The following is a 27,308-nucleotide window of genomic DNA, read 5'->3' on the forward strand; positions in this document are numbered from 1 at the left end:
GGTCTTCCGAGTTCAGTTTAGTCGCTCAGTTGTATCCGACTCTTTGCGACCCCGTGGACTGTAGCACACCAGGCCTCCCTATCCATCACCAACTCCCGGAGTTTACCCAAACTCATGTCCATTTCGGTGATGCCATCCAGCCATCTTATCCTCTGTTGTCCCCTTCCCCTCCTGCCCCCAATCCCTCCCAGCATCAGGGTGTTTTCAAATGAGGTGGCCTAAGTATTGCAGTTTCAGCTTCAACATCAGTCTTTCCAATGAACACTCAGGACTGATTTCCTTTAGGTTGGACTGGTTGGATCTCCTTGCAGTCCAAGGGACTCTCAAGAGTCTTCTCCCTCACCGCAGTTCAAAAGCATCAGTTCTTTGGTGCTCAACTTTCTTTATAATCCAACTCTCACATCCATACATGACTACTGGAAAAACCATAGCCTTAACTAGACAGACCTTTGTTGGCAAAGTAATGTCTCTGCTTTTGAATATGCTGTCTAGGTTGGTCATAGCTTTCTTTCAAAGGAGTAAACATCTTTTAATTTCGTGGTTGCAGTCACCATCCACAGTGATTTTGGAGCCTAAAAAAATAAAGTCAGCCACTGTTTTCACTGTTTCCCCCTCTGTTTGCCATGAAGTGATGGGACCAGATGCCATGATCTTCGTTTTCTGAATGTTGAGCTTTAAGCCAACTTTTTCCTCTCCTCTTTCACTTTCATCAAGAGGCTCTTTAGTCTTCTTCACTTTCTGCCATAAGAGTGGTGTCATCTGTGTATCTGAGGTTATTGATACTTCTCCCGGCAATCTTGATTCCAGCTTGTGCTTCATCCAGCCCAGTGTTTCTCATGGCATACTCTGCATATAAGTTAAATAAGCAGGGTGACAGTATATGGCCTTGACGTACTCCTTTTCCTATTTGGAACCAGTCTGTTGTTCCATGTCCAGTTCTAACTGTTGCTTCCTGACCCATGTACAGATTTCTCAAGAGGCAGGTCAGGTGGTCTGGTATTCCCATCTCTCAGAATGTTCCACAGTTTATTGTGATCCACACAGTCAAAGGCTTTGGCATAGTCAATGAAGCAGAAATAGATGTTTTTCTGGAACTCTCTTGCTTTTTCAGTGATCCAGTGGATATTGGCAAGTTGATCTCTGGTTCCTCTGCCTTTTCTAAAACCAGCTTGAACATCTGGAAGTTCATGGTTCACGTATTGCTGAAGCCTGGCTTGGAGAATTTTGAGCATTACTTTACTAGCATGTGAGATGAGTGCAATTGTGCGGTAGTTTGAGCATTCTTTGGCATTGCCTTTCTTAGGGATTGGAATGAAAACTGACCGTTTCCAGTCCTGTGGCCACTGCTGGACTTCCCAGACTAGGGATCAATCCTGTGTCCCCTGCATTGGTAGGTAGATTCTTATCCACTGGACTACCAGGGAGATCCCCATGCTGTGCATTTTTTAAATTTAGTCCACCAAAATATGCTAATGATAAAGTAATTAAAATATCAGGTCTTCATTGAAGACTCCAAATCATGGTACACATAGACAGGTCTAGTACAAATATGAATTTTTAAAAATACTTCCTCTCTTTAATGAAAGTGAAAGTCACTCAGTTGTGTCCGACTCTTTGTGACTGCATGGACTATAGCCCATGGAGTTCTCCAGACCAGAATACTGGAGTGAGTAGCTTTTCCCTTCTCCAGGGGATCTTTCCAACCCAGGGATCGAACCCAGGTCTCCTGAATTGCAGGCAGATTCTTTACCAACTGAGCTATCAGGGAAGACCTCTCTTTAATTCTTCTTTAATAAATGTATATTATGTCTGCATTGTGTAAATAAGTCTTTCATTTCCTGGCCTTCCCTTTCCTTGAAGGTAAAATATTTTCCCCTCATGTTGGTTAGAATGGTTGAACAGATTGAGTAGGCACCTTGCATTAGTGTGTTGACAAATAGAATTTAGACAGTTTTTGACAAAAGACAATAGAATGACAATTTTTAGGCCATATAAGGGCAATTTTTAAAATTTTTATTTTATAGTTGATTTATAGTGTTGTTAGTTTCAGGTGTATGGTAAAATGTTTCATTTTATACATATATCCATTCTTTTTCAGATTCTTTTCCCATTCAGTTTATTACAGAATGTTGAGTAGAGTTCCCTATGCTATACAGTGAAGAAGTGAAGTGAAGTCGCTCAGTCGTGTCCGACTCTTTGCGACCCCATGGACTGTAGCCTACCAGGCTCCTCCATCCATGGGATTTTCCAGGCAGTAGTACTGGAGTGGGTTGCCATTTTATTATCTCTCTTCTATATGCTGTGCTATGCTTAGTTGCTCAGTCATGTCCTATTCTTTGCAACCCTATGGACTGTATAGCCCACCAGGGTCCTCTGTTCATGGAATTCTCCAGGCAAGAGTACTGGAGTGGGTTGCCATGCCCTACTCCAGGGGATCTTCCCAACCCAGGGATCAAACCCAGGTCTCCCACATTGCGGGTGGTCTTTACTGTCAGAGCCACCAGGGAAGCCCAAGAACACTGGAGTGGGTAGCCTATCCCTTCTCCAGGGGATCTTCTTGACCCAGGAATGAAACCAGGGTTTACCTGCATTGCATGTGGACTCTTTACCAGCTGAACTACCAGGGAAGTCTGTCTTATATACAGCAGTATGTATATGTTAATTCCAAACTCCCAATTTATCCCTCGCCTACCTTTTCCTTTTGGTAACCCTAAGTTTGCTTTTGAATAGACAATGACAATTTGAAAAAACTCCCGAGTGGTAAACGTGCATTTTATATTTTAAAGAAGTTAAAGTAGAACCTTCTCCCCTTTCTCCCACTTCCTGCCCCACCCTGTCCCAGCCTTTTATACTTTGAATTGGGCTGATTTTATTGAGTGTTGATGTCTAGTGGATTGGCAATATGTAGAGAGGCAGCCTCAATGATGTTTGCTTGAAGTAATGACTGAGTTTAAATGAATGTTCCCTTCTCCAGGGGGTTTTCTGGACCCAGGGATTGAACTCAAGTCTCCTGCATTGTAGGCAGATTCTTTCCTCACTGAGCTACCAGGGAAGCCCTCAAATGAATGTTCCACTTAGACTAGAAATTCTCTTGAATAATTAGCAATGGTCTGTATGGTTGTATTTCTTAGCTTATCAAGGTACAACAAAGTGGTGTGCAAATTAGGTAATTGTGGAGGGAATTTATACCGATGTGTCACAGAACACCTGTGAAGCCAATTTGTAAAATAAACTCAAGTAAGGCTTTCAATTCTAATGACAAACAGGAAACATTCACACTTTTTATTTCTTGCAATGAAATTTGAGCTATACTGGATATGTAACAGGATGAAAGAAGTAGAAGAACAGTCAGGAAATTCTTAGCTGTCATTTCACTGCCTTTGCCTTGTTGTTGAAAAGTACAGATGTGGGGGAGTAAACAATTACGCTTTTTACTTTAAACAAAACTCATGTCTCAATAAACAGTAATAGAGGGGCCTGGCAGTCCATGGGGTTGCAAAGAGTTGGACACAACTGAGTGAGCACACCCGAGAAGACACCTCAGTAATTCCAGCTTATACGGAATTCTGGGACAAAGAGGAGAGAGATTTAATATGTATGTTGAACTTTTCAAAGGAAAATAGCTCTCTGACATTTTTCTTTACCTTTTCATTTTATTAATTAACTTGGCAGATGTCACTACTAAGAATTGTGGCCATTTGCAAAGAGATGGCTATACCAATTTAGAAAACAGCTTGACCCTACAGGAGCAGACAGCACAGTTTAATAGTTAAGCTAAGCTGTTGTAACAAAAAAAAAGTGAAGAAGAAAACTCTTCAAGAAGAAGATTATTGAAGTGTCTAGGAGTAAAGTATACATTAACTTGTTTCACATTACAAAGATATAAAAGTAGAAGTAATAGTTTCCATAATTTGACGTTCCCAATTAGATCCTCAACAATGTAATTGCCACAGATTAAATACATACATGTTGCAAAGCCTTCCATATTTTGAGAAGGCTGCTATCTTTCTAGTTCTATTCTTTTTTCTCTTTTAATTGGAGTATAATTGCTTTATAACATTGTGTTAGTTTCTGCCGTAAAACAAAGTGAATCGGCTCTATGTATACATATATCCCCTCCCTCTTGAACGTCTTTCCCACCCCCCTCTATTTCTATTCTTGTTCTTTAGTATATCAGAAATCTCTTGACAACCTGGCATTCCACACAAGCCATGGTTTTCTTCAGAAAGAACAATATATAAAACTTTATCCTTTTAAGTTTTTACAGATCTTGCTTCATTAGGATTTTGCTGGTTTTACTTTTCCCTCTTTCTCTATTTTCAAATTGTTTTTCTTTTACACTGTCCAATTGATTTTCTTTTAGAATAGTTTTATGTGATCTATTCTGCTTAAAATTAGGTGTTCTTTCCTAATTTTTACTCATTCATTAAGTCTTTAAAAGAAAATAAGGAAACTTCACTTCACCCCTAAAAAAGAAAACAAACAAATATACCATTAGTGGGGAATTAGTGGGCTAGAGGCTCCATATAAGTGTCATATTTATAATTTAAGGATGAGGCTTCTCTTCTGAAGTTAAGGTTAATAAGAATCTTTGTATACACGTGTCAGAGCAGCCAACTGCAAAGATAACCCACCCCAAGAGATGGTCGCTAAAGTTCATTTTGAGCAGGAAGGGGTTCTCCTAGTTAAATCAGAGTGAGTATGCTATAAGCATTTCTTAGCAGGAGTAAATCAAAAGTAGTTGATATAGGGGACTTGCCTGGCGATCCAGTGGTTAAGACTATGCCTTCCAATGCAGGGGTTGGCTGGTTTGATTCCTGGTCGGGCAACTAAGATATCATGTGCCAAGAGACCAAAAATCATAAAACATAAGCAATATTTTAACAAATTCAATTAAGACGTTAAAATAGGTCCATGTCAAAAAATCTTAAAAATAATCTTAAAAATAAAATTGTTACAGAGAAAGTCATAGCTGACCCAAGTATCTATATCCAAATTATCTGTCTACATGTCTTTCATTTGGAGAAGGAAATGGCAACCCACTCCAGTATTCTTGCCTGGAGAATCCCAGGGACGGAGGAGCCTGTGGGCTGCCGTCCATGGGGTCGCACAGAGTTGGACACGACTGAAGCGACTTAGCAGGAGCAGCAGCCTGTCTTTCATTACCCGTCTATGTATCTGTCTGTCTATCCAGCCTGTTTCAGGAATGTATTGTAACGAGATAAGAATGATGATCTGTAGATGCCTAGAGAAAAGTCAAGGAACACAGATGACAATACATGGGTCAGTGTATCTTTGCTTTCATTGAGTGACCAGGTGCTCTGGGCAAGCCATGCTAGTACACTGAATAGAGAAGAAAAATAAAGGAAAATACTTCTTGGGAATAGGAAACAAATATGCATTCAACAAATATTGACTACCTGGAGAACAGTAGGTACTATGCTAAGTACTATGTAAACTCATAGGTTCTAGTAGATCTTTAATAACCAGAAGCTAGAATAATCATATCTTGCACAAATTATTTTACTCATAAGAAAGGTCTTTGGAGTCAAATTGGCTGGGGTTCAAATTGAGGCATTTTGTGTCCTATCTAAAGCAGAAGAGGGGCACTGACAGGTGAAAAAGAAACAACAGGTAAAAAAGAAAGGAAACAGAATGCAGTGGATGGAAGAAATGCCAAAAGAAGAAAAAAGTAAATCCATAATTGATATCTTCAGAGAGATGAGATCAAGATCCTGGAGAAGGAATTGCTATTTTTAGAAAGCACTCTTATTAATTAAAAATAGCAGAACTCAAATTAACTATTCAGTAGAAGTTTCAAAGATAAAGTGGAGAAAATCTCTCGGAAAGTGGAACAAGGAGACATGGAATGGAAAATGAGGACAAAATAAGAAAATGAGATTAATCTTGGAAGCCCAATATTTGACTAAAATAGGTTTTCCAGAGAGAGGATAGAGACAATGGTTGAGAAGATTATATGAAAGATTTCCTGGAACTCAAGGACAGTGGTCCCCAGATTCTAAAGTCCCACAGAGTGTCCACAGGGTCTTTCTGAAAAGTCATACAGGCATGTCTATGGATTGAGATGGGCCTAGTGCTCCCTAAAGTGGTGCAGTGTACAACATATACAACTGTATGTGGCTGCCAAATGAATGCGAGAAGATCCACGCCATGGCATTTCAACCAGAAATTTCAGAGTTTTAGGGATTAAAAAGAATAACATGAAAACTTTCTGAGAGGAAAAGTTAGTCACATCTAGAAGTTTAGGAACAAGCATGGCATCAAACTTCTCAAGAGAAACATCATAACAGAAGACCATGGAAAATGCTTTGCAAATTCTGAGAGAAAATGATTCCCAAGCTGTAATCCTATGCCCAGCTACGTCAGTTAGTATTCTTAATTGTCAATAACACAATCTATATGGTTAGTTTAAGCAGATAAGAAATTTTTAATATGTTTTATGTTAGGGTATAATTGATTAGCAATGTGTTAGTTTCAGATGTACAGGAAAGTGATCCAGTTATGCTTATACACATATCTATTCTTTTCAAATTCTTTTCCCATTAGGCTATGACATAACATTGAGCAGAGTCCCCTGTGCTATACAGTAGGTCCTTGTTGTTTATTCATTTAAAATATAGTAGTGTTAACATGTCAATGTCAAATTCCCTAATTGTCCCTCTCCTACTTCCCCTCTTATAATAACTTCAGTCTCTAAGTCTATGCCTCTTGTTAGCTAAGAAATTTGTTGACCTCAGATTGCTTAGGTAGTTATGGAATTTTCTGGTGAGCCAGAGAATGGAGGCTTGTATACTATGTTGCCAGATCCATACCCAAAGACCACTGTGGGAGCTCCACCACCACACCTGGCACAGATAGCACAGCTACAACATGAAAGAAGCTTGCTACACACAAAATAGACAAACCACAAGGATTTAACCTTTTTCCCCTAAGCTATTTCAAGTTATTTTCATTACTTACAAGATAAGAGTCTTCAGTTCAGTTCAGTTGTTCAGTCGTGTCCCGACTCTTTGCGACCCCATGAATCGCAGCACATCAGGCTTCCCCGACGATCACTAATTTCCGGAGTTTACCCAAACTCGTGTCCATCGAGTCGGTGATGCCATCCAGCCATCTCATCTTCTGTCATCCCCTTCTCCTCCTGCCCCTAATCCCTCCCAGCATCAGGGTCTTTTCCAATGAGTCAGCTTTTCGCATGAGGTGGCCAAAGTATTGGAGTTTCAGCTTCAGCATCAGTCCTTCCAAAGAACACCCAGGACTGATCTCCTTTAGGATGGACTGGTTGGATCTCCTTGCAGTCCAAGGGACTCTCAAGAGTCTTCTCCAATACCACAGTTCAAAAGCATCAATTCTTCAGTGCTCAGCTTTCTTCACAGTCCAACTCTCACATCCATACATGACCACTGGAAAAACCATAGCCTTGACTAGACAGACCTTTGTTGGCAAAGTAATGTCTCTGCTTTTGAATATGCTGTCTAGGTTGGTCATAACTTTCCTTCCAAGGAGTAAGCATCTTTTAATTTCATGGCTGCAGTCACCATCTGCAGTGATTTTGGAGCCCAAAAAAATAAAGTCAGCCACTCTTTCCACTGTTTCCCCATCTATTTCCCATGAAGTGGTGGGACCGATGCCATGATCTTCGTTTTCTGAATGTTGAGCTTTAAGCTAACTTTTTCACTCTCCTCTTCCACATTCATCAAGAGGCTTTTTAGTTCCTCTTCACTTTCTGGAATAAAGGTGATGTCATCTGCATATCTGAGGTTATTGATATTTCTCCAGGCAATCTTGATTCTAGCTTGTGCTTCTTCCAGCCCCGTGTTTCTCATGATGTACTCTGCATATAAGTTAAATAAGCAGAGTGACAATATACAGCCTTGACGGACTCCTTTTCCTATTTGGAACCAGTCTGTTGTTCCATGTCCAGTTCTAACTGTTGCTTCCTGACCTGCATATAGGTTTCTCAAGAGGCAGGTCAGGTGGTCTGGTATTCCCATCTCTTTCAGAATTTTCCACAGTTTATTGTGATCCACACAGTCAAAGGCTTTGGCATAGTCAATAAAGCAGAAATGTTTTTCTGAAACTCTCTTGCTTTTTCCATGATCCAGCAGATGTTGGCAATTTGATGTCTAGTTCCTCTGCCTTTTTTAAAACCAGCTTGAACATCTGGAAGTTCACGGTTCACGTATTGCTGAAGCCTGGCTTGGAGAATTTTGAGCATTACTTTACTAGTGTGTGCTGCTGCTGCTGCTGCTAAGTTGCTTCAGTCATGTCTGACTCTGTGCGACCCCATGGACTGCAGCCTATAGGATGAGTGCAATTGTGCGGTAGTTTGAGCATTCTTTGGCATTGCCTTTCTTTGGGATTGGAATGAAAACTGACCTTTTCCAGTCCTGTGGCCACTGCTGAGTTTTCCAAATTTGCTGGCATATTGAGTGCAGCACTTTCAGAGCATCATCTTTCAGGATTTGAAATAGCTCCACTGGAATTCCATCACCTCCACTAGCTTTGTTTGTAGTGATGCTTTCTAAGGCCCACTTGACTTCACATTCCAGGATGTCTGGCTCTAGGTCAGTGATCACACCGTCGTGATTATCTGGGTCGTGAAGATCTTTTTTGTGCAGTTCTTCTGTGTATTCTTGCCACCTAATATCTTCTGCTTCTGTTAGGTCCATACCATTTCTGTCGTTCATCGAGCCCATCTTTGCATGAAATGTTCCCTTGGTATCTCTAATTTTCTTGAAGAGATCTCTAGTCTTTCCCGTTCTGTTGTTTTCCTCTCTTTATTTGCATTGATCGCTGAGGAAGGCTTTCTTATCTCTCCTTGCTCTACATTCAAATGCTTATATCTTTCCTTTCCTCCTTTGCTTTTCACTTCTCTTCTTTTCATAGGTACTTGTAAGGCCTCCCCAGACAGCCATTTTGCTTTTTTGCATTTCTTTTCCATGAGGATTTTCTTGATCCCTGTCTCCCGTACAATGTCATGAACCTCTGTCCATAGTTCATCAGGCACTCTGTCTATCATATCTAGTCCCTTAAATGTATTTCTCACTTCCACTGTATAATCATAAGGGATTTGATTTAGGTCATACCTGAATGGAATTCACACATAATAAAAGCTGCTGTCTGTGCAGCTTATGCAGGTCTCCATATTGCTTGACCCTACCTCCACACTTTGGTTCTTGCTCTATGGATATTCCACCCATCACTTTGTCTTTTCACACCACTGGCTATCCCCACCTCCTCTTTAGTGTGGCTTCAGCATGGCACCCAGTACAGCCATCATTTGAGGAGCTGTAGTGGTTCCAGTGATTGGATTGGAGCACCAGATATACAACTTCTCCCACTTCTTCTGGGCTCCAAGAAAACACTAAAACATTGATCATAGGACTGGCTTATCCAGCACCCAATTAATGGGCTAGGTAATCCAATCTGGAAGTGTGGTACAGTCCATGAATTGGCTTTTGCTACACACCCACAAACTTAAGGCCTTTAAACATCTCACCATTCTAAGGATGCCTTGGCAGTTCTTTTAGTCTGAACAGGCTCATCTGGGACTGGGGGTATAGAATGAAGTAACAGGTCTATTTGTTGGCAGGCTGGTTGGTCTTGCCAGGGAGGATCCTTGTGGGCAATGCTTCACCCACATGTCTGACAGTTGGCTCAATGTCAGTTGAGACAACTCTATGACTGTCTCTTCACTCAGCAAATTAGCCCAGGGTCATTTTCGTGGTGGTAGAAGTTCCCAGCAACAAGAGAAGGCAAACCCAGATGCACAAACACTTCTCAACCTCTGCTCAATGTCATACTTGCTAATGTCCCCTTGGCCAAAGAAAGTCACATGATCAAACCCAGATTCACAGGTTTGGTCTTGGCTGGAGAAATAGATTCCTCCTCTTGCTAGGGGTTGCTGTACATTCACATTTCAAAGGACCATGCAGTCAGGAATGGGAGGAATTACTGTGACCATTTTTGCAAACAATCTACCACAGGGTGTTAATGCCTGCTAAGGTGAACTTTGGAGATCAGAAGGTAGAGGACAAGATCCACAGGCAAACTCTCTCTTCTTCCTTCCTAGTGAACCATTCTGAGGTGCACTGGTTCCACATAGTTACCTGGAGATGTCCTGGGTGACCGTGCAGCTGTCTTGATAGCCTTTCCTCCTTTATTCCTCATTCCCTGCCCTTGCTGCCTGGGACTGTACTCACCAACAAAGCATTGCAAAGAGGGTTTTGTTCAGCTTTGTTTCATAGGTATTCAGAGTTAAAACACTTCTCTATCAGATTCTTGAGAAGATAATGTAATGTTTCTGGGATATACTCCATAAATAGTAACTTTTATTATCTTTTATTATCCTTATTACTAACAAAAATATTTCACAACAATAAAATCTGAACTTTAAAAGTAGAAACGATATGGCCACATTCTCAAATCACACTGTAGCAAAATGAAAAATTAGTAAGTCTCAAGAAAATATAAACTAATGGAAATAAAAAACAAGCAAACAAAAGATGAAACCCACAAAGGTTCCTAAATAGCATCTAGTTAATAATACAAACTGTTTCAAAATAGATGAAAAAATAATATTTAAGAATCTGCATGGTATGTAGCATTCACACGATTAAATTCCTTAGTGGTCTTGATAAACAAAAAAATATAAAGTGAGTATTAGATCTGTGATTTCAGGGAAAAGAACAAAAACAGACCCAAGGAGAGAGATGACCAAGATAACTGGGCTGTGCTGCAATCTGCTCTTATTGGCTCATGAGAGATGCTTGTTCAATTTTCAGGAACTTGGTAAAGTGATTGTGAAACTCAGCCATGATTAAAAATTTCATTATATAAACTTGAACCCACTGTATAAAAGACAAAAGTAATAAATACTCAAGCCATCACTTTCTATTTTACTCCATTTCACTATTATATATGTTCTTGAGTTCACTGATGTCTTTGGATCTGTATAGTGGAAATAAATACTACATAATGGTGTCCTGCTGCTGGTGCTACTGCTGCTAAGTTGCGTCAGTTGTGTCCGACTCTGTGCAACCCCAGAGACAGCAGCCCACCAGGCTCCCCAGTCCCTGAGATTCTCCAGGCAAGAACACTGGAGTGGGTTGCCATTTCCTTCTCCAATGCATGAAAGTGAAAAGTGAAAGTGAAGTCGCTCAGTCATGTCTGACTCTTAGCTACTGAGCCTCTATTCCCAATTCTGCATTCTCTGATATTCCACTGGCAGCTGGAAATTAGCCACAGTGGAAGTATTTACACCATGGTATTTGGCAGTGCTGCCAGTCAGAAACATCTCCTTCTCTTCCTCCTCCTTTTCTACAGTAAGTAAGTGAAAGTCGCTCAGTTGTGTCTGACTCTTTTTATTGTATAGTTCATGGAATTCTCCAGGCCAGAATACTGGAGTGGGTAGCCTTTCCCTTCTCGGGGGATCTTCCCAACCCAGGGATCAAACCAAGGTCTCCCTCATTGCAGGCAGATTCTTTACCAGCTGAGCCACGGGGGAAGTCCCTTTTTAGGGTTAGGGTTATGGTTAGGGTTCAGTTCAGTTCAGTCTCTCAGTCGTGTCCGACTCTTTGCGACCCCATCAGTTGCAGCACGCCAGGCCCCCCTGTCCATCACCAACTCCCGGAGTTCACCCAAACTCATGTCCATCGAGTCGGTGATGCCATCTAGCCATCTCATCCTCTGTCATCCCCTTCTCCTCCTGCCCCCAATCCCTCCCAGCATCAGTCTTTTCCAATGAGTCAACTCTTCGAATGAGGTGGCCAAAGTACTGGAGTTGCAGCTTTAGCATCAGTCCTTCCAAAGAACACCCAGGACTGATCTCCTTTAGGATGGACTGGTTGGATCTCCTTGCAGTCCAAGGGACTCTCAAGAGTCTTCTCCAACACCACAGTTCAAAAGCATCAATTCTTCAGTGCTCAGCTTTCTTCACAGTCCAACTCTCACATCCATACATGACCACTGGAAAAACCATAGCCTTGACTAGACAGACCTTTGTCGGCAAAGTAATGTCTCTGCTTTTGAATATGCTGTCTAGGTTGGTCATAACTTTCCTTCCAAGGAGTAAGCGTCTTTTAATTTCATGACTGCAATCACCATCTGCAGTGATTTTGGAGCCCCCCAAAATAAAGTCTGACACTGTTTCCACTGTTTCCCCATCCATTTGCCATGAAGTGATGGGACCAGATGCCACAATCTTCGTTTTCTGAATGTGGAGCTTTAAGCCAACTTTTCACTCTCCTCTTTCACTTTCATCAAGAGGCTTTTTAGCTGTTCTTCAGTTTCTGCCATAACGGTGGTGTCATCTGCATATCTGAGGTTACTGATATTTCTCCTGGCAATCTTGATTCCAGCTTGTGCTTCTTCCAGCCCAAGTGTTTCTCGTGTTGTACTCTGTGTATAAGTTTAATAAGCAGGGTGACAATATACAGCCTTGACGGACTCCTTTTCCTATTTGGAACCAGTCTGTTGTCCATGTCCAGTTCTAACTTTCTTCCTGACCTGCATATAGGTTTCTCAAGAGGCAGGTCAGGTGGTCTGGCATTCCCATCTCTTTCAGAATTTTCCACAGGGTTAGCTTATCTTTTCTACAGAGGTATTGTTAAACATGTACCAGCTTGCCACTGACTGCTGCTGCTGCTGCTGCTAAGTCACTTCAGTCGTGTCTGACTCTGTGCAACCCCAGAGACAGCCGCCCACCAGGCTTCCCCGTCCCTGGGATTCTCTAGGCAAGAACACTGGAGTGGTTTGCGGTTTCCTTCTTCAATGCGTGAAAAGTGAAAGTGAAGTCGCTTAGTTGTGTCCGACTCCTAGTGACTCCATGGACTGCAGACCACCAGGCTCCTCTGTCCATGGGATTTGCCAGGCAAGAGTACTGGAGTGGGGTGCCATTGCCTTTTCTGTGCCACTGACTAGTGGTACATAATCTTTTCTAAGGAACATGAATTTTCCAGCTTGAGATTAGAATAAAATGAAGATAAAGCATTAAGAGACTTATAAAGTTCACACTCATTTCAGTGCTCTGGATGCTCTATATCTCAGGGATACATTTCTTTGGTTTGCAGTTAAATCAGTTCTAATTAATGCAAGATGGACTTTAACACTCAAGAGTGACCCAGATCTCAAACTGTTTCTCTGGATTGATAATGATTAAGTGCTGCTAACGAGTAACTATAGAAACTTTTGAGCCAAGTCTCTGGATGCCTCTGGGCTATCCAGAAGCTAGAAATGCAGGAAATGTACAGCTGGATAAATATGGATTTTGATCAAATGAAACACTCTTCTACATTTTTTTTCTATAAAGCATGAGAAAAGTTAAACCAGGTTAATAAGTATTAATAAAAAAATAATGTATAGCAACACTAACTAAATCTCATTTTTACCATGGGGGCTATTTTCTTTGGATTTGAAATAATTCTCAGTAAAAATTCTTCACAGCAATTTGTGTCAAAGACATTTTAACCTATAAGCTTAGTTTGAAAGGTAAATTAATGTTCATTTAAAATAGAGAATTAGATTAATGATGTTGACTTGAATAAAGTGTGAGTTGGCATACAGTTCCATTAAATACCAATAGTTTATTCCTGTTTTTTCAAATTCACTTTGAATTAAATTCAGCAGAAACCATTGTCTTAATTCACTTTGTATATGATTAAGTTTTTTCTAAGTTTCGCTTTGTTAACATTTAAACACAACACAAATCGATTTTGGAGGAAGAGAAATTATAGCATTATCAAAATTAACTGACACCTTTTCTCCTTTATGCTCAAGTTGTGTTGTGATCCTGTGAAGTGAAGAAAAATATATTAGAGCAATTTACCCCTATATGTGAACTGCTATATTTGAGAAGTCTATACCTCAGTTTTTAAGAACTACTCAATTTGTGCCCAAGTTTTTTGTGACTAATAGCATATATTCCATCTTTTAATTTCCTCACTTGATTTTTTTAAAAGTTACTATTAAACTTTAGATTTTTTTAAACCAAGACTTTTTCTTATGCTAGTGATTATTTTAACTTTAAAAAATAAAGCTCTCTTTAAATAATGGTAAGATTTATTTTCAAAGCAGATTTTCAACTCAAAAATAATCCATTTCCAAAGATGTCAATGAACCAAGTCTGACATCTGAACTTTTCTTTTAATTTGTTTTTGGCGTTGTTGGCTCTTATGCATTCCCTGGGTTTATTAGAGCATGTGAAGCTCTTGTGACTCAGTTGATGTAATAAAACTCGTGAATGTAAATTTGTCTTATTGTTCTGCATGTTTGCTTATTCTTCACACTTGTCATTCAGATCTAAATTTAAAAGATTATATTTTGAAAGTAAGAAACTAAATGATTCTGTCTAAATATGTTAAAATATTTAAGCATCTGGATTTACTTTCAGTCTAGATGAAAGATCTTGGGGAAATGGGACTCTACATATTTTTCATTTGCCTTTGAGAGAGAAACTAGCTGACATAATATAGATTAAAGTGAAGTTTCAGGCTGAATGGGATCCAGAGAGATTCAGGCTACTCTCTGAAGTAGAAATGAAGGACAGTCATTATGGATCATACTTCATCTTGGATCTTGAAAATATATCACAGACCTGATTAGGCAAAAGCTCAATTTGAGCCTTAAGCATGATTTGAAGAATCTCCTTCTAGAATCCAGACAGCTCTTTCACCTGCCTAACCCAGAATAAATACGTATTTGTTAAGTAAGTGGTAGGTAAGGTAATTATAATCTAGAATCCAGGAGCTGAGCAATTTTTGTCAATTATTCCCAGATTATGCCTCTATTGACGATTCTCAGTTTTGTAATTTGACTAACTGCTGGCTATTGACTTCATCAAGTATTGTTAGTCCATCAGAAAAGTAGTGAGCTTAACAAAATAACAAGCAATGACTGTTTACTTAAATTCCCAAAGCAGATTCCTTAAAAAAAAAAAAAAAAAACCAAACCTTTATGTGAAATTTAAAGGACATCTAACTGATGTTATGATTAATTAGCAATCAAATCTGTCAACACCAAAACAGCTACCACTGCTTGATTGATTTAAACTGATAAATTTCACCCAACTGATGATCCTTAGTACAAATACAATGACCCCTTGGGACTTCCCTGGCAGCCCAGTGGTTAGGATTTCCCACCTGCACTGCAGGGACACAGGTTTCATCTCTGGCCAGGGAACTAAAATCTCACATACCCAGCAGCTCGGCCAGAAAGTAAAAACTGATGAGAATCCCATGGACAGAGAAACCTGGAGGGCTATATAGTTCATGGGGTCACAAAGAGTCGGACATGACTGAGTGACTAACAGAGTATACTGTTCAGCTAGTACAGTCTGGATATTATTCCAGGATTTTGCGTTTAGTTGTCAGTCAGCCAAAAATGGACAAAGTAAGAGACCTTTACAAAAAACGCATCAGGGTAGGGTGGGAGTGGAGTGAACTTCCTCTGCTTGAACACATCACGATAAATATTAATAATAGGCATATTTTCTCGCACCAATTACCAACTATTTGCCATTTAGATGAACACCTCACAATTAATATGTTCTGGCACTACGATTTTTGTGAAGCAGGTCTATATTTTAAAATTTAAGAAACTGTTATTCATTCACTCATTTATTCAATTGATTTCACTCTTCTCCCTCTCTTCACTCGGGGCTCCTCCCACCTCGTCACTCGGGGTTCCTCCCACCTTGTCACTCGAGGCTCCTCCCACCTCCCTCAGAGGTTCTTCTTGCCCTCCTCTCTCAAAGCTCCTCACAGCATCGTCACTCAGGACTCTGAACAACTTCCTCCCTCGGGGCTTCTCTGGCTCTCCTCACTTATGGCTCCTCTCACCCTTCTCGCTCAGGGCTCTTCTCACTCTCCTACCTCAGGGCTCCTCTCACCCTCCTCACTCAAAGCTCTTCACACTCTCGTCACTCAGGATAACTGAAGCCCTCCCTCCTGCGAGCTTCTCTCACCCTCCTCCCTCTGAGCTCCTCACAAGTTCCTAGCTCAGGGCTCTCTCCAAGAATTTGAAGGATTTTAAATAGGTGAGTAAACAAATAAAACCGTTTGCTTACTATCTAAAAATATCCCTGTGCTGTTAAGAGAATGAACTGCGGCAAGGCAAGAGAAGAGGCCATTGCACTAGTCAGGGTGAGAAGAAGAAGGGAGAAGGGCAGTGGCCCTGGAGAGAATCAGGCAGACTCAGATTTTATAGGTCTAGTTGAGTGAATGGGGTCACGAAGAGTCAGACACGACTGAGCGACTTCACTTTCATGCATTGGGGAAGGAAATGGCACCCCACTCCAGTACTCTTGCCTGGCAAATCCCATAGATGGAGGAGCCTGGTAGACTGCAGTCCGTGGGGTCGCTAAGAGTTGGACTTGACTGAGCTACTTCACTTTCACTTTTCACTTTCATGCGTTGGAGAAGGAAATGGCAACCCACTCCAGTGTTCTTGCCTGGAGAATCCCAGGGACGGGAGAGCCTGGTGGGCTGCCGTCTCTGGGGTCACACAGAGTCGGACACGACTGAAGCGACTTAGCAGCAGCAGCAGCAGTTGAGTGAATAGAGAATTTGAACTCCACCCAGTTAATACCTCAACATTTTTTCTTAGCTGAAAGGTGATGTTTTGGAAGAGATCTGTACATAATTGTTATCTCATCCATTCTATACTAAGATACTGAACAGAATTTTACCGTTGGGTATATATTCTTGCCTGGAAAATTCCATGGGCAATTCCATGGGACCCTGGTGGGCTACAGTAAATGGGGCCACAAAGAGTCGAATGCAACTGAGTGAGCACTGTCATGCAAAACAGACAGGAGAACATACAGACTTATTAAAAATGATGTCCTGACTTAAGTTTTTAAAGTTCCAAGTGAGTAATTTTCAATGGGCAGTAAAGCTTTCCCTGTGTTGGACAATCCCAGGTAATTGTTGGTAAGAACACAGATCCTGTGTCACTGCAGTTACTCGTCTACTGAGTGGAGACGCATAAAGCAAGGAGGTCACAGAGTATGAAACCCACTGGAACAAATGTAAGATTGTTTGAGCAGAGGTACTGTATCACCCAATGATATCACTGGGGAATATCACCCAATGATTTCTGATTTTGGCATAAGAATTCTAAGCAATCAGTTTGAGTCTTTTTGATTTGTAGATTTTGGAAGGTGATTTAGTGAAGTTGGCGTGACTGAGGAGAGAAATCATCACTTCTTTTTTTATGGCATTCCTGCTACATGCTTTGCGCTCTATGTTTAAATGAACATGTTTTCTTCTACTTGGGATAATTCATGCACCTGTGAAACAATGAACCAAGTAGCTTGAACACTGAATATCACAATATGGTGGAAAGAGCATGGACTTCAAAATCAGACACAGTTCTCAAAGTCTGCTTCTTCCTCCTACCAAATGCATGCTTTTAGACAAATCATTAACCTCATCGAATCTTTCTCTTTCAGCTTAAAAAAATTTTTTTAAAATATTTTTATTTGTTTATTTATGGCTGCGCTGGGTCTTTGTTGCTGGGTCAGGCTTTCTCTAGTGGCAAGCAGTGGCTGCTTTTCGTTGCAGTGTGCAGCCTTCTGATTGTTATGGCTTCTCTTGTTGTGGACCACTGGGCTCCAGAGTACAGACTCAGCAGTTGTGGCATGTGGGCTTAGTTTCCCCGTAGCATGTGGAATCTTTCCAGACCAGAGATTGAACCTGTGTCCCTTGAATTGGCAGGAGGATTCTTAACCACAGGAGCACCAGGGAAGTCTTCTTTTTTAGCTTTATCTAAGGGAAAAAATGGTAATATGGATTCCTTTTCTGCCTTACTATGCTAGGATTAAATAGAAAAATCTGAATGAGAATGAAAAGAAAACTTGCACAGTAATTGGTATTTAAAGTATGTTTTTAAGTTTCAAGAGGGTGATTTTGAATTTCAGAGCAAGGAAAGCTTCCTCACATTGAAGGAGTTAGGATTATAGTTGTTAAGGAAGCAACACACACATTTGTTCTGATTGCCTCCAGGTTGGAAATGCATGGCACAAAGTTGAGAAGCATTAGCTTTTGTGTTATTGAATAATCACAGACTTTGAAAGCATAAAATGTGCAAATCAGGCAAGTATAAAAGGAATCGGAAAGATGAGTATGGGCTTTTAGTAAGCTGGAAACTATTAGTCTCAGAAGGCTGATTAGAATGTGGATAAGCCTGTGGAAGAACGGGTGTGACAGGAAACTAGAAATATCTATTACCTTTCTCTTCTGCACTGAAATTCTCTTCCCCAGCCAGGATCTGAGCTAGTGGAGTCAGCCAGACCAGATGATCTTTCTGTTTTCCTTTTCCTGGTTCAATTTCTGCAGGACTCCGACTCCTAGCCAGAGGAACTCAAAAGGTCTCTGCTTTCAGCAGCAGGTTCTGCTGCCAGCTTCTGTCTCCACATCTCCTAAATCAAGGTAGGCTTCTGCACTGCCAAAAGCACTGGACAAAAAGCAGAATGACCCTTTGATCTCTTATATATGGAGCTCTTATGTTATGCAAAGAAGTTTATGGTGTGTTTTATAAAGAGAACTGAATTGGTGTTTAATCTCAAAGGCATTCAAAAGCTTAGAATCTAAGAAACTACGAATATGGGAAATGAGATTGCCCTGAAATTCAAATGGTAAAAATTCCACCCTTAATGGATTGCTGAAGAGGGGCACTTACTTTGCACAATGACACCGAGACAATACTGCACAGAGTTGTTGTTAGGAGTAAATGAGCAAATACACACAGAGCACTTAGAAATGTACCCTGTAGGCAGTGTGTGTTCAATAAATGTGAGCCACTACTGACTTCAAGCAGTGTTGCCTAATATGCCTCGTGATAAAAATCTCTTGGGGGGATTTGTTACATTTAGAGATTTCCAAACCCCTCCCAGAAAATGATTCTATTTCAATTGGTCTGAATAGGGTAGTGGGAAGTGGAATCCTTACAGTTAACAAATGTCTCAGAATTCTTCAGATTTCTCAAGTTTAGAAAACACCACCTTAGTCAAAATGTACAAACTTCCAGTTAGAAAATAAATAAATCCTGGGGCTCTAATGTACAGAATAGTGACTACAGTTAATAATACTATATTGTATATTTGAAAGTTGATTGAGAAAATTCCCTTCTGGACAAGATTCACCCTTCTGGAAGCCATTAAGAACATTTATGATTCATGGGTAGAAGATAAAATTTCAGTGTTAACAGGAGTTTGAAAGAAGTTGATTCTAACACTCATGGAATACTTTGAGGGACTCAAGCCTTCAGTGGAGGAAGTAATTGCAGGTGTGTGGAAAGTATAGAAATAGTCAAAATAATAATAATTATTAGTGATGATTACTTTTTAGCATATAGAAGAAGGAGAAAAATGATCCACTCTGTTCAATATGCTAGATATATCACAGTTTCCTCTTGGTTTTAACTGAAATAGAACAGGTTAATCAGAGTAGAGAGAAAATGGACTTTATAACATAAAAAGTAATAAACCCAAACCTCAGTGAAAACAATTGAGAGGCCAGGATGGGGAGGGCCCATGTCCCCTGGCAATACTGGAGGCCTACATGAGGAAGAAAGACTTCCTTTTCTCACCTGGCAAGAGCTCAGCCAATGAGAGACTGTCACAACTCAGCCAATGAAAAGTCACTATGCTTCCAACTCTCCGTTCCTCCAATAGACTCTTTGTTTACTACAGCACTTCGACTTCCTTTTCTACTCTTTGAAAGAGTTCTCTGCTTGCTCTGTGGGGATTTCACAGTGGCTCAGCTTGGCTATAGACCGTATTTGCAATTCTTTGTTGATCTCAAGTAAGCCCATTTTGCTGGAGAAATAACTATTGTCTGTTTGTTTCAGAGCAGTAATAACCGACTTCCTGTCTCCCTCCTCTCCCATAATAATTCAAGAAAAGCCAAGGGACCAATTAAGACCTCCAAATATGCTTTGATTTGTGACCTAGGGCTATTCTTCACAGACCAGAGGAGCTTGTTTCTTGAATGTTTGTCATTTCAAAATTTATGTATTCTTGTACAATGGTAATTTCAGGAGGAGTCGCATTTTAAATGTGGTAAATGTGTTGAAGGGTATTTTAAATTTGTTGATTGTCTGTCGTCTTATGGCAAAAGTGCTCCTAATGATTCTTAAATAAGCATATTTTCTTGGCATTGAGTAGTACGGTCAATGCCAGGCGGAAAATACTGACACCAGGTTTAAATTGTAAAGTGTTTTGCATGTTCTAATGGCAACACTTAGTGAATCATGTTTGGAAATGTAATTTCTTCAATGAACTATTTGTGAATTTGTGGATGCAGGGTGACCAGCTTCTCAGTTGCTGTTTGATCTCCTGGGCACACGTCCACCTGTAATAGATCACCAGCACTATTTAAATTGTTTCCTCTTCCTCCTCCTCCTTTCTCTTCACCCCTCTGCTCCTTTGTCCTCCACTTTTGCTCCATGCCAAAGGTTTATAGTTAAATTCCCTCAGTACATTCTCATACATTAATTTGTGTCTGATGCAACTCCACAGTATTTGGCAAGTCATGGTATTTTTGCTTCTCTATTCTTTTCACTCACATTAAATCAATTCAAGAAACCCAGAATGTTTGATTTAGATAAATGCAACTAACAGCATTGGAGGTGGCATATGTGCATGTTTTTGCAAAGTAATCTGATCTTAAAAGGTAATTACATTAGGACCTTGCCAAAGTCAGGGATAAAGTACTGCTCTTAAAACAAATCAAAACTACTTCTGATTTTCTAGAGTTAGCAAGGAGCAGGACTTGGCGGGCAACAAAAGTTAATGACTAGCCAAAGGGTTTTTCAACTCTCCTCTTTGTTTTCTACCTAAAACCATGTTAAGCCATACCTAGATAATATGCTCATTGATTTTCGGGTATCTACAACTAAGATATTCTTCATAAAACCTTGAAACAGTCTTGGACTCTTATTAACTTGGACAAAAGTGAACACAAAGGAATTTGCCTGCAGCACACAGCTGGGCCCTGTGACCCCACTGACCCAGCTTCTCTTCTAAAGGGTAGCAGTGTTCTGCCCTTTACATCTCCTCTACAATAGAAAATGTCAGTGAGAAGACACCCAGCCTTCGCTCCTATCCCATGAGGAGCATGTTCACTGGGCAGTTTTTCTCTAATAATTACCTTAACTGGCAAAAGTGCACACATTTTGAACTGAGAGAAAATTCTTATGGCATTTTGCAAACATCATGTAGTTGCAAATATTTGTCTTCTGAGGAAGAACTTGCAGAGCCTTGTGGTAAGTTTCTTAATAGTAGCCATGGTCTGTTAATTCCATTTTTTCTTTCTTCCTAAGAAAGAGTGAAAAAAATAACTGTCTCGTGAATATCAGGATTCCTAGGCTCATATAGGAGCACTGAACCAAAGGTCTCCCAGAACAGCAGTGTTTTATTCTCAAATATAAAAATTGACTTACCAGAGCAGGGATCTTGACTAGAGTCCATAGCTCTTAGGGGAATTTTTGACAGGAGTGCAGGATGCTGAAGACCTCTCTAAAATAAAAGAAAGGCTGCAAAATATATATATATTTTTTTGTATGTACATTTCATCAGTTTTTCTAAAGCTCCCCTGACTTTCTAAAATAATCTTCTTTTGCAGCATTCCAGAAGCTAAGGTTTGCCTCTCAAAGTTAATTCTGAATTGGCATATGAAACCTACATGCCATTGCCTAATTCCATTTTTTGGAATGTTAAGTAAAACAAGCACCTAGGAAACAAGGACAATATTAGAATACGACTGAGTCTCGCCCTGCTTTTTCTTGTTTTAACTTAGTGGTACTATATTGATTTCAAGAGCTTTGCACTGAAATGTGTTGTTCAGTTCAGTTCAGTTCAGCTGCTCAGTCATGTCCAACTTTTTGCGACCCCATGGACTGCAACATGCCAGGCTTCCCTGTCCATCACCAACTCCCCGAAGCTTGCTTAAACTCATGTCTGTTGAGTCGGTGATACCATCCAACCATCTCATATTCTGTCATCCAGGTCTCCTCCTGCCTTCAATCTTTCACAGCATTAAGTGTCTTTTCCAGCGAGTCAGTTCTCTGCATCAGGTGGCCTAAGTATTGGAGTTTCAGCTTTGGTATCAGTCCTTTCAATGAATATTCAGGACTGATTTCCCTTAAGATTGACTGGTTTGATCTCCTTGCAGTCCATCTCCATCAGTTCAAAAGCATCAATTCTTCGACGCTCAGCTTTCTTTATAGTCCAGCTCTCACATCCATACATGACTATTGGAAAAATGATACCTTTGATTAGATGGACCTTTGTCGGCAAAGTAGTATCTCTGCTTTTTAATGTGCTGTCTAGGTTAGTCATAGCTTTTCTTCCAAGGAGCAAGCATCTTTTAATTTCATGGTTGCAGTCACCATCTGCAGTGATTTTGGAGCCCAAGAAAATAGTCTGTCACTATTTCCATTGTTTCCCCATCTATTTGCCATGAAGTGATGGGACCGGATGCCATGATCTTTGTTTTTTGAATGTTGAGTTTTAAGGCAGTTTTTTTCACACTCCTCTTTCACTTTCATCAAGAGGCTCTTTAGTTCCTCTTCACTTTCTGCCATAAGGGTGGTGTCATCTGCATGTCTGAGGTTATTGATATTTCTCCCAGCAATCTTGATTCCAGCTTGCACTTCATCCAGCCTGGCATTTCACATGATGTACTCTGCACATAAGTTAAATAAGCAGGATAACAATATACAGCCTTGATATATACTTCTTTACCAATTTGGAACCAGTTGTTCCATTTCCAGTTCTAACTGTTGCTTCTTGACCTGCATACAGATTTCTCAGTAGTCAGGTAAGGTGGCCTGGTATTCCCATCTACTGAAGAATTTTCCACAGTTTGTTGTGATCCACACAGTCAAAGGTTTGGCGTAATCAATAAATCAGAAGTAGATGTTTTTCTGGAATTTTCTTGCTTTTTCTATGACCCAACGGCTGTTGGCAATTTGATCTTTGGTTCCTCTGCCTTTTCTAAATCCAGCTTAAAATGTATTGAAGTACCACCAATTGAAACAGAAAGATATTTACTTCATTTGAGTAAATGTACAGTACTTTATGGGCTTCCCAGGTGGTGCTAGTGGTAAAGAAACCGCCTGCCAATGCAGGAGACACACAGGAGATGTGGGTTTGATCCCTGGAGGAGGCATGGCAACCCACTCTAGTATTATTGCCTGGAGAATTCCATGGACAGAGGAGCCTGGCAAGCTATAGTTCATAGGGTTGTAAGGAGTTGGATATGACTGAAGCAACTTAACAAACCATACACATGGTACTTTATGGTTAAGGTTCTTGGTTTGTCAAATACAATCAAAACTACATACAGTATTTGGTGATATGAAAGAAAAGATTGAGTTTTTAAATGTGAAAAGCCTTTTTTTTTTTTTTTTCTGAGTAGAGAGATTGGGATAATTTTTTCCTTTCTTTAACTCAGTTTTTCTACATTGCTTAGATAGATTTTAAAACGGTACTTTTCTCTGTTCATATAAGGGCAACCCTGTCTTAGACACTGTTAATGAGTTATAACACCACTTACAGCAATAGGACAGGCAGGCCTGTTGTGCTTGTGGTCCGTGGGTCGCAAAGAGTTGGACACGACTGAGCGACTGAACTGAACTGATAGCAACAGTTTGACCACAAATAGTGATGAGAAAAATCCTTAAATACTAGGTGGACCTTTAAGTAGAAATTTTTACAAAATTTGGGGAAACTGGCGCTGAAAATGTCAGTTTAATGGAAGCTAGCTAAGTTTTGGGGTAAGTTTACGTATACCTCTTGAATACTTTCAAGCAGGGTTTAATTTGGTGTCATCCTGTTTAAGAGCATTTATTAACCCCAAGAGCTAAATGGAAAGAATTCCTATAATTAAGTACATTGGTTTGTCTTTATGTGGTTTCATAAAGTAATATATTAAACTCTGACTAGACTTCGGACCCTGTGTGTGCTATCTGGTTTATGGGAATTTTCTCATCCAGTTTGTCAACAACTTTTATGTGATAGTAATTAAAACAATCATCCTTGTTTTGCAGATAGAGAAGCAGGACTGGAACCCAAATTCTAGGATTCAAGAGTCTGCACTCTCCACTGTACAAAACTTCTTGTAAGTAAAATTAAATATTAATAGTAAATAAGCAAAGTGAAGAATTACATTTTTTAATTATGGAAAATTTCATGGGTTAAAGAATTGTAGGGATAAAGAATTTGCAGGTTTTCCAGTGGGTAAGAATCCACATTCCCAATACAGGGGGCATGGGTTCCATCCTGGGTCAGTGAACTAAGATCCCACATGCTTCATGGTACTGCCAAAATAAAAGAATTGTACAGCGAACCCTCGTATACCTATCCTCCAGCTTTGACAGTCATCAACACATAGCCAATATTGCTTTGTCTGTTGCCTTGTCTTCTACCACATCTCTGTTATAAGGCAAGTCTCAGACATCATATTGTTTCACTTACGGGAATATTTAAATTAAATAAAGATATATGTATCTAGGTGAGAATAAATATTAATAATATCTGGGAATTTTTAAAAAGTACATTCGCTTGTATCATCTCATTTCATTCTCATCATAATCTTTTAACTGCTAATGTTTATTCCCATATTGGAAATGAGAAAACTTTGACTTTGAGAGAGATTGTCATCTCTACCAACTTGTAAAACAAATAATGACAGAGACTAAAATTTAAGCCATCAGATTCAAAGTCTGAGCCTCTTTCCTCTGCACAATTGCAGCTTTACAGACTATTATAAATGGACTTCAGCTACATCACTTATGTGAGTGAGAAAGGGAATTTAAAATGGTTCATGCATTTTGCAACTTGATCTTCCATTCTTTGCGAGTGTTTCTGGAGTTCATTCTCCTTACATCAGTAACTATGTTTAGTCCTGTGTTGTAAAATTGAGACTATCAGAACCTTGCAGGAAATTACTCTTAGTAGGAACAAGGCACTGGCTTTAGACTAGATTAATATGCAATTGGCACATTCTCTGTCCTGGTTAAATTCACTTCTCTGTGCTTCAGTTAGAATTGATATTCTGACTCAGTTCCCGAGAGCCATGTTTATGCATTTACTTTTTGCTTAAACTTGCTGTGTTTTCATGGGATACCAAAATGAACAGAGCAGTTTCTGGCCTCAAGAAACTTATAATCTAATGGTAGGGGGAAATATCTATTTACAGAAATAAATATAAGCATAGAAAAACATGTCATGATCATATACAGATAGGAAGTTTAGAAGATTAACACAAATATCCACCATTTATGAATGACTTCCCTGTTAGGCAACAGGGATGTGCTTTATTTTTGTAATGCTTCAACACATGTGTGTGTGTATGTGTGTGTTTTAAATGATCATATTTTGATGTCAGCTTGGATTTTTGTTCCTTTTATGGCCACACCCCATGCCATGTGGGACCTTAGTTTCTCAACTGGGAATCGAACCTGAGGCCTCTACATTGGAAGGCAGATTCTAAACCACTGGACCTCCAGGGAAGTCCCTCAACACACATCTTAAAAGGGAAATGCTATTAACCCAGCTACCGATGATGAAGTTGAAGCTCAGGCAGGAGGTGACAATGGAAATTGGCCTTCAGGGGTGGGTAGGGTTTTCGTTCCTGGTGAGTTGGGCATCCCAGGTGAGAGAATGATAACAGAAAAGCACTGGGAGAGCAAGGGTCTGGGAAACCGAGAAACATCCCAGGTTCTGGGATCAGGAAATAGCGACTTAAATGGTCAAAAGCATATTTGAGGCCTCTATCTGTGATGTAGGCTACACAAGGAAAGTGTGCTTTCAATGAAGTGCTTGCTAATTCATGAAATTCCAGTGGATGTTGGTGTGATGTGACTGTTTTGGGGAGGCCATGCCTTTAGAATTTATGAAACTTTCTGATTTGTACTTTTTTATTTTCCCCTGTGGTTCTTCCGTTTTTGTTTTTGTTTTTTTTAAATTCTAGACAGTGTGTAGTCAGCTCTCTGCTATAAGTAATTTGCCAGCAGCTGAACTTTCGATAAAGCCTTGTAAACCATCTACATCATTATATTACTTACAAAGAATAATTTTATATTGTCAGTGAAGACATTTTAAATTTTATATTGTTTAATCATCTTCATTTCATTTAGTTGTAGCCTAAGCACTTGTTTTTATTATTATCCAGGTGTCTCTTAATTAGATTTGATTGGTAGTTTTTTTTTTAAGTTAAGAATTAATAAAAGTTAGAGATGTGAAGCTATTCTGGATGATCCTACAATGGTGGGTAGATGTCATTATACATTTGTCGAAATCTATAGAATGTACAACATCAAGAGTGGACCCTACTGTAAAAAAAAATGTAAAATGAACTTTGGGTGATGATGACGTGTCGATGTAGATTCATTGATTGTAACCCATGTTCTGTGCAGGCGTGGAAGCTGATAGTGGGGGAGGGTAGGCATGTGTGGGGGCAGCAGATGTATGGAAAACCTCTGTAGCTGCTGCTTAATTTTTCTATGAACCTAAAACTACTCTGAGAAATGAGGTCTATTAAAAAATATAATAGAAGTAGAGAACGAATGAAAGACCAAAGCCTTCTATCTAGGTAGTTTCATGTGTTGAGTCCAGAAATGGGTGGTAGAGATGGGAGTATTATGTCAAGTATACCTGGAGGCAACAAGATGCTGAGGTTCTTCTGACCACAGGAGTGGTAGCAAGAAGACCTTTGGACATAATAAATCTTTTGTGGAGTGAATAGAGTCAGCCAATGAGAAGATGACAGAGGAGAGATCTCAGAGTCAGAAAAGCTATTATAAAGTTCTAGCAGTGCAGGATTCATTCTCCTGTACCATCCAGAGGTGATGCAGACCTGGCCTTGATTTCCAAAAGGTCTTTTAGTGATGTCTTCCCTTTAGAACAACTCTTGGTTTTGTGATGGAATTTGGCTCTTAGGCCATTTTTCATTTTCACTTTAAAGCTTAAAACACAAAGAAAAACATACATATCTAATCTTATTTAATCTGTCAAGTCCTGCCAAGTCTCTTTCTCTCTCAATATTTTGTTAGAAACTGGTAGCAATGAAATAAATATCCTTGGCATTTACGTGCCTTTTTGCTCTCACATGCCTGCTTGACTTAAATACCCTCTACTATCACTTATTTTTCCATCTCTGAATTTTAATTTTCACTGAATACTTTCTTTTAAAAAAAAGTTTTAAAAATTGAAGTATGATTGATGTACAATATTATATATGTTGCAGGTATACAATACAGGGATTAACAATTTTTAATTT

The 27,308-nt window shown here is 39.8% G+C and overlaps 1 long non-coding RNA gene across 3 annotated transcripts in view; it reads left to right on the forward strand.

Moving 5' to 3' along the window:
• The first annotated feature begins 18,129 nt into the window (after nucleotides 1–18,129).
• Nucleotides 18,130–27,308, forward strand: part of LOC133259052 (uncharacterized) — a 129,670-nt gene continuing 120,491 nt past the window's right edge. The window contains exons 1-2 of one of the 3 annotated variants that reach the window (XR_009740248.1): nucleotides 18,130–18,452; nucleotides 24,076–24,146. This is a non-coding gene — a long non-coding RNA (uncharacterized LOC133259052). Of the gene's footprint in view, nucleotides 18,453–19,292; nucleotides 19,827–24,075; nucleotides 24,147–27,308 lie in introns of those variants that run through there. The other 2 variants (XR_009740250.1, XR_009740249.1) reach the window with 2 other exon arrangements.

This window comes from Bos javanicus, chromosome 13, assembly GCF_032452875.1.
Source record: "Bos javanicus breed banteng chromosome 13, ARS-OSU_banteng_1.0, whole genome shotgun sequence".
NCBI lineage: Eukaryota > Metazoa > Chordata > Mammalia > Artiodactyla > Bovidae > Bos > Bos javanicus.